Raw genomic sequence first — 8,328 nt, 5'->3', positions numbered from 1 at the left:
CAAACAAATTTGCCTTTTCCCTATTTGTCTTTCTTCTTCTCAGGCTCTCCCAGGTTCTCAGCATCCCCTGGATTGGGGGGGTGGGATGGGAAGCATCCTAAACTAGAACCTAAGCTAAGCTAGAACCTGAGGTGTGTCATGGGAGAGAGAGATGAGGGTCACCAGGTAACCACTCCCTGTGCCCAGTATTAGTGACCTGATTCTCCCTAGAACTTCCGGTTCCTTGTTCTGAGACACACCGGGAAGGGCAGATCTGTGAGTGTTGTGGGCCCAGGTTTTTGGCAGGTGGCTCAGAGGCTGGGAAATAGTAGGCATGGTTTGTTCAGAGCCATCCAAGACTGTACGTAGCAGCTTGAGATAGCAGCCTTCATTGGTATCTTCGTTCAGTACCCTGCGGCAGAAAGCCTATATTTCCTTGTATCAATAACTAGCTTGTAGCACAGTGGTACTGAGTGACTCAAGTCCACTCCCACAGCAGGTTCATTGCTACCTAGCTGGTTCAGTTCGCTCTGCTCACAAGGGGCAACAAATCCTTCTTGGGGTGGCCCTCCTGGGACAATGCATGATCCTCATAGTAAATTGAGGATATGGGCCGTTTTAATGGGAAAAAAAAATCCTTCAATCACTGGGGCCCAGACTCGAATTAGGAGATTATAAGACGTAGCCCCAGCTCCTTCTCTCCGGGACTACATACAAGAGCTCGCTCCACAAATGAAAGAATTTGCTTTATAATGCCTTTCAATCCTCTTGAGAAAGACATCTTGCACAAGTGACATTGTACCCAGCAACCGACTGAGATGATGTAGCCTGTATTAAGTATTTATAGAACTCCTACCTTCTAGCCACTACCCCAGGTACAGTAATCGCCACAGCCAGGATTATGAAGGTTGATTTGTCCCAACAAGAATCGGATACATACGTAGGAGCATGTTAAGTGTTGTGGAGAAGGAATGGGGAGGTCGGGGGTGTGGGGGGGGTAAGGGGAAGAGATGCAGATGTGTTTGTTTATCCAGCCCAGCCTCCTCTGAACTCATGATCCTCCTGCCTCAGCCTCCTAAGTGCCAGGGCTACAGGTATGAGACACCACTCTTGATTTGATGTCCGATTTTGATTGGTTTCTATATGTGATTTAGTGTGTGGGCGCACACACCGTGGCCCACAGAAGGGAGTCGGGGGACCGTTCTCAAAAGTTAGTTCTTCTTCTCATCGTGTGGGTCCTGAAGACCCAACTTGGAAAAGTTAGGTCTTGCTGGCTCTTTCTACTTAATTTTACATCAGGAAAGCACTCGTAAGGGAGGGGTTGACTACAGAAATCTACTGTGTTAGCAAGAACTTTTTGGTTTGGTTGGTTTTGGCTGAAACTCACTCTGTAGACCAGGCTGGCCTCAAACTCAGAGATTCGCTTGCCTCTGCCTTCCAAGTGCTGGGATTAAAGTATGTGTCACCACCATACAGCTTTCTTTTTTTCTTTTGGGCAAAAGCTTGCATGTAGTCCAGGCTAGCCCACAGAGCAAGGATGACCTGGAATTTCTGACCCTTCTCTACTTTCTTCCAAAGTGCTCAGATCATACCCAGGGCTTTGTATAAGGCAAGAAAATACCATCTACTGAGAACCATCCAGACTGCTGCCCCCAACTTCTTTGTTTGAGACAGGGTCTTACTCTTTGCCCAGGTTGCTCTGGAAATCACTGTGAAAGCCAGGCTAACCTCAAACTTGAGGCAATCCTCCTGCCTCTTCTTTCAAGTGCTGGTGTTACAGACATGTAGCACCATGACTGGCAGCAGAAGTCTGACGTCAGCAGTTTTTTAAGGAGGCTATTGGATAAGGCCGGTAGCTGAGGTCTCCCTAAGGCGGGTTTTTAGGAAAACACAACTTTAAAATAAACTAACGAGCTTCTGAGAGCAACTGCCCAACTGAAGGCTAAATTGTAATGTGTTTGCTTTTTGTTTTTGTAGGGTTTAGTTTAAAATGTTTTGATTTGTTGTTGTGTCCGGTGGAAGTGTGTGGGCACACCGTGCCACGCATGTGAAAGCCGAAGGACAACTTTGGGGGTGGGTCTTCCGGGCAAGAGCTCCCATGTAGTCCAGGCTAGCCTACAGAGCAAGGATGACCTGGAATTTCTGACCCTTCTCTAGCCCGAGGGTTAGCACCCCCACACCTGGCACCCTTTTTTCCCCATTAATTAATTTGTTCACTTTACATCCTGGTCGCTTCCCCCCACATCTGGCATCTTTTACACGGTTCTTGGCTAGATCTCAGATCCTCATGGGCAAACACTTGACTGACAGAGTCTTCCCAGCTCCTGTCCTTCATTCTTCTGCTGGTCTGTTTTGTTTGGAGACAGCGGCTTCTAGAGCCCAGGCTGGCCTTGAGCTCCTGATCAGCTCGACCCCACCTCCCGAGGGCCGGTATTACAGGGGTGTGCTGGCGTACCTGTCCACAGGACCAGGCCTTTTTGCAACCTCCCCTCATCTAAAAGAAGTAAAAGCGGTATGATTTTTCGAATGGTTTTGGGTTCGCAGTGACACTGATCAGAAGGTACAGAGACTGGCGTATATGCCTGGCGGCCACACACACACCACCCATGTCAACATGGCCGTCACCAACTTCATTTGTAGCAACAGGCAGATGTATACAGATACAGTATCAGTGGAACTCCAGTCTCCCTTGGTGATCGCTGCTGAACTGCACTCTAGAGGTGAAGAACCCTCACACTCCCTCGGTGCTGTGTATCTGCCAGCATAGTATCAAATAAAGTAGCTTTGCTGCTCTCAGGAGTCCTCCAAGTTCTGGTCTTTACTCTTCCAGACACCTTTGATCTCTTCACTGTTTCCATAGTAGTCTCTCCTCTAGAATGCCTAGTGCTTTCTAGAAGGCATACTGTACGCTGCCATCCTTGGAGTAGTACTATACATTTGAGGTTCCTCCATAAATTAATTTCCTGATATTCATTCATTCATTCATTCATTTATTCATCATCTACTTACTTAGTTTTGGACAAGGTCTCATCATGTAGCTCACCTGACATAGATTTCTCTGTAGACCAGGCTACCCTCGAACTCCTAGAGATCTCTGCCTCTGCCTCCTGAGAGCTTCGGGAAAAGGCATGTGACACCATGCCTAGCCCGCTCCTTTTCAGTGCTGAATAATATTCCATTTCTTGCTCGTTCAATTTATAAACGAAGCTGCCGAGTCAGCCATGCGTAACTTTTCTGGTGTGCGGACAAAGGCTTTTAATCTGCTTTTTTGGTTGTTGTTCTCATTTTTCTCTCCTTTTTTTTTCTTTTCTCAAATTTCTGAACTCCACCAGGAATTAATAAGCCAGGATAATAAGAGGAACTGACTGGGAGTCAGATGACCCCATAGAATGGTCCCAGGACCTCAGCTGCCCTGGACGGGTCTAGGGCTTCCCCAGCAAGCCTTCTGAGCTCGGTGTCTTTTCACGGTTGCTTTGGCGGTGAAGCGCCCCGAAACTCTGAAGTCTGTGGAAAGATAAGGGGGCTCTCTGCGAATCCCCTGGTCCAGTTAATTTGGTCCAGTTCAAATTAGGTATTGTCAAGATGGAAGCGGACAGCTCTCAGGAGTCCTAGTGTGTACAAGCAGCCCTCTGGGTTCAAGCCCCAGCACCGAGGGGGGAAGAAAGGAAAGGAAAGAGAAAGGGACCGTGTGTAGTGTTAGCCTACCTGGAGATATGCAGATCAATAGGAGAAAACTGACAATTTAGCAATAAGCCCTTGTGGACCGCACAGAGGGCTCATCCATTAAAGACACGCACTGCTCTTCCAGAAGACTTGAGTTCGATTCCCAGCATCTGGCAACCTATAACCATCTGTAACTCCAGCTCTAGGGATGTGACGTCCTTGGTCTCTAAGACCACCTCCACTCACCTGTACTGCATACACATGCGCTCACACGCGTGCACACACACACACACGCATGCAGATTAAAAATAAAATATTATTTTTTTAAAAAGAGCCCTTGCATTTATATAGTCCATTCAGATCTGACAAGGGTATCAAGACAGGGATTGTCGCATCCATAAATGATGCTGGACAACTGGGTATCCATGCGCAAAGAAACGAAGTTGTACCTCGCCCCACTCCACCCTCAGATGTTGGTCCCAAATGGATCAAAAGCCCAATGCTGGAGCTAAACGCTAGGCAGAAAACAAATCAATTGGACAACATCAAAATTGAAAATTATAGACTTGTGTACCATGGCAGACACGCTTGAAACGGGAGGCAAGTCTATAGCTGTGCACACGTACAAGCACATAAATTTAATTTCACTTTTCTTTTTGGCTTGAGACAGGGTTTCTTGGTAGTCCTGGCTGTCCTGGAAACTTATTCTGTAGATCAGGCTGGTCTCAAATTCAGTGATCCCCCTGCCTCTGCCTCCTGAGTGTTGAGATTAAAGGTGTGTGCCACCACTGCCCGGCGAATTTCACTTTTTAAAGAATGTGTGTGTTTTAAAGGTCTCCATCCATGAAATGGAAAGACAGTGGGAGGGGCTGAGGAGATGGCTCAGTGGGCGGGGTTTGCCGGAAACGTTACGAGGACTTGGGTTTGGATCACCAGCTCCCTGGTAAAAGCTGGGTGTGGCAGCTTGCTTCTGTAACCCCCGTGGGATTACGTGGGGGGGGGGGGATTGGAGATAGATAGCAGCAAGTTTAGAGAGAGATCCTGCCTCACAAACAGGTGAATAGCAGGCAAGGCGTGGTATCACACGCCTTTAATCCCAACACTCAAGAGGCAGAGGCGGGCAGATCTCTGTGAGTTTGAGGCTAGCCTGGTCTACACAGTGAGCTTCAGGAGGACAGTCAGGGCTACATGGAGAAACCCTGTCTAAAAAAAGAAAGAAAGAGAGAGAGAGAGAGAGAGAGAGAGAGAGAGAGAGAGAGAGAGAGGAATAGAGAGAGAGAAGAAAGAAAGAAAAGGAACGAGAGAAAGAGAGAAAGAAAGAAAGGAAGGAAGGAAGGAAGGAAGGAAGGAAGGAAGGAAGGGGGTGAAGTTCAATGGAAAACATCCTGATACCAAGACTTCATACAGACCCACCCCCGCACATACATACACGTTTATGCATACACTACACACACACACTAATTATGCAATACAGGATTCGTGTCTAGAATACATATACAACTCAAGCAACTCATTAACCAAAAAGTAAATGGTTCAATTAAAAATAGGCAGGTCCTCTCCTAGGATGGCTTCTGCTTGCCCCAGGGTGCTTGTGGTTTCTGCCACCACACGCTGCCTACCCCAACAGACGGTCAAATCACAAGGAGCTAGGGGCTGAGGAGAGGGGCCAAGGGCTGTCAGAGTAGTCAAGTGCTCTGAGAAGGAGCTGGAAGTTCACAATGCCATCTCTGGGTAGTTTTATTTCAAAGATTACCATCTGGGCTTTGGGGCTCCTGAGGACGGTGGTCCTGTAGGTTGAGAATTCAAACTGCCATCCCGAATGACTTAATGGGGAGAAGGGCTTCACCCTCCTGAGCACCCATTAGCAGGCAGACATTTCAGAATGGATCACAGGCCCGGCCCGCATCACCGACAGCAGGGTCCACAACAGCCTCTGGATTCCTTAGGGGCAGTGAGTGACAGAAATGGGATTCCTGGGAGGCACTGAGGGGCTGGGCTACTGTCAAAACAGCCTCCTCGTTCAGGGTTCGAAGCTCAGTGCTACAGCCTGTGCTCAGAGTGGGTGAAATCTTAGGTTTACCTCAGCATTAAAAAGCAAACAAAAAACCCCTGGATCAGCACAGTGGCTCAGCAGGTAAAGGAGCTTGCGGCCAAGCCTTACGGCCAAAGTTCAATCCCCAAGACCTGAGGGTAGAAAGAGAATGGACTCCTGCAAGTTGTTCTCTCTCTCTCTCTCTCTCTCTCTCTCTCTTTCTCTCTCTCTCCTGTAGCACACATTTGCATGTACACGCATACACACACACAATTGGAACAGTTAGGTTAGGGCTTTCTATCTGTCCATCACCCATCTATCTATGGCTGACACTCGACCACCGGCACATTCATTCAACTCTGGGACAGGACTTATTTTACCGACCAAGAGACAGAAGCATCGAGGAGGAAGAGCAAATGTCCCCCTATAGCTCTGGCTGGCCAGTTGTGATGTTTTAGATCTGTAGTGTCAATCCTTTGGGGCAGAGGCAGGAGGATTATCAATTTGAGGCCTGACTGGCCTGCACATTGAGACCTCACGTCAAACAACAACAAACGTCAGGTTGACCGCAATTGGTTCAGTGACCGCTGGGGATGTCATGTGAAAAAAAAATACACGTTCTATATACTTCTGGCTAGCCTGAAACTCATTTCGTACGTAGATCAGGCTGGCCGAGGATTCAAAGAGTCCTGCTTTTGCCCCTGAGTGCTGGGATATGTGACACATGTTTTGTTTTGTCTTTGAGACAAGAGATCTCACTATATACCCTTGGCTGGCCTAGAACTTATAGACACCTGCCTCCACGTCCTCCGTTCTGTTCTGTTTGTTTTTTTATCATAGTTTTTGAGACATGGTCTGATGTAGCACAGGCTAGCCTCTTGTTTATAATTTAATATGTTACGTGTGTGTGTGTACAAATATGTTGAGGGAATGTAGAAATAATTTCAAAAGCTACTTCTCTCCTGCCTTGTGGGTCCAAGATGAATCACAGTTCATCTTTGGCAGTGGGGAGAGGCATCCTTAAGCACTGAGCTGCACCGCTGGCCCTCAGGCTGGCCTCTTATCCACTCTGTCCCTGAGGGTGACCTTGAGATGCTCCTCGTTCTCACGCCAGCGTGCCGGGATTCCAGGGATGTGCCGCCACACCTGGCTCCAGCTCCCTCTCTGGAATAATGAAAATGTTCTAAAATTGATTACGGTGATGTTTTAAAACTCTATGAGTCTATTTTAAGAATGGAAGTGGATAAGTTGGATGGTGTGGGAACTACACTGCAGTAAAGATGTCGCCAAAACCTGTCGTTTTACCTGGGGTGACCCCTTCCCTAATCCAGTGCCCATCTACGGGATGGATGTGCGGCACCTTTACGGTGACATACTTTTTTCTTCATTATTATTAACTGAATGTGACTTGCTCACCCGCCAGACGTGGCACTAAACCTCCCAGGATTTTCCAATTCCCTCCTCCTGGCAACTCTTATTTTTTATTTTACTGAACAGGAAAACAAATGATGCAAAAAGTCATGTAATACACAATAACATCTCAATGCAAGGATGTCCCGAGCCATCACGAGGTACCAAGCCCCGTGCTGACGCCTGAACCACCAGCATGTTCATTCAACGCTGACAACTACTGAAACGGGACTCTTATTCTACAGACCAAGAGACAGAAGCACCGAGGAGGAGCAAATGTACCCCTTATAGCTCTGGCTGGCCGGTTGTGATGTTTACATGTGTAGCGTGAGTCCTTTGGGGTACAGACAGGAAAATCATTAATTTGAGGCCTGACTGGGCTACACAGTGAGACCTCACGTCAAACAACAACAAACAAATGTCAGATTGACAGCACGTGGGTGAGTCAAGGATGTCAGACATATTCATGATGTCACTATTTCCAGCATAAAGCACTATACCATGTTATCCACCTCTTTAAAGAACACACAATAAACCTGTTAATTATAGGTGGTTCTGGATTGTTTATTGTGCTAGAATGAGAGTCGCTGACAGCAGGGACCCCGTGCTAAGCCTCTTTGAATTTCTAATTTCCCTCCCTTCCTCTCTCTATCCTTTAGACCTGTGCACTTAATACAATATACTTCATTATGAAATAGCCCAGAGCCGGGCAGTGGTGGCGCACGCTTTAATCCCAGCACTCGGGAGGCAGAGGCAGGCGGATTTCTGAGTTCGAGGCCAGCCTGGTCTACAGAGTGAGTTCCAGGACAGCCAGGGCTACACAGAGAAACCCTGTCTCGAAAAACCAAAATAAATAAATAAATAAATAAATAAATAAAATAAAAAAGAAAAAAATGCAAAGTGGACACAGAGGTAAACTCAAGAGATGGAGAGGCAAGAGGGTCAAGAGTTCTGAGTCACTCTTGGTCCCTTGATCTGTAGTTTCCCCTCCCCTACACCACTGTCCCCTCCTGATCTCATGGGCTCTCTCAATACCCAGCGGGTCCCTTAGGGCCATGGTTCTCAATCTGTGGGTCTCGACCCCTTCTCAAACCTCCATCTCGAAAAGATATTTACATTATGATTCATAACATCAGCAAAATTACAGTTATGAGGTGAAACAGTTTTATGGTTTGGGGTCACCACAACATGAGGAACTGTATTAAAAGAGTCACTGCCTCAGGAAGGGTGAGAACCACTGACTT

Source organism: Grammomys surdaster, unplaced genomic scaffold, assembly GCF_004785775.1.
Source record: "Grammomys surdaster isolate TR1022 unplaced genomic scaffold, NIH_TR_1.0 164, whole genome shotgun sequence".
In the NCBI taxonomy this organism is placed as follows: domain Eukaryota; kingdom Metazoa; phylum Chordata; class Mammalia; order Rodentia; family Muridae; genus Grammomys; species Grammomys surdaster.
The sequence above is the reverse complement of the archived record's forward strand: the minus strand, read 5'-3'. Positions refer to the sequence as shown.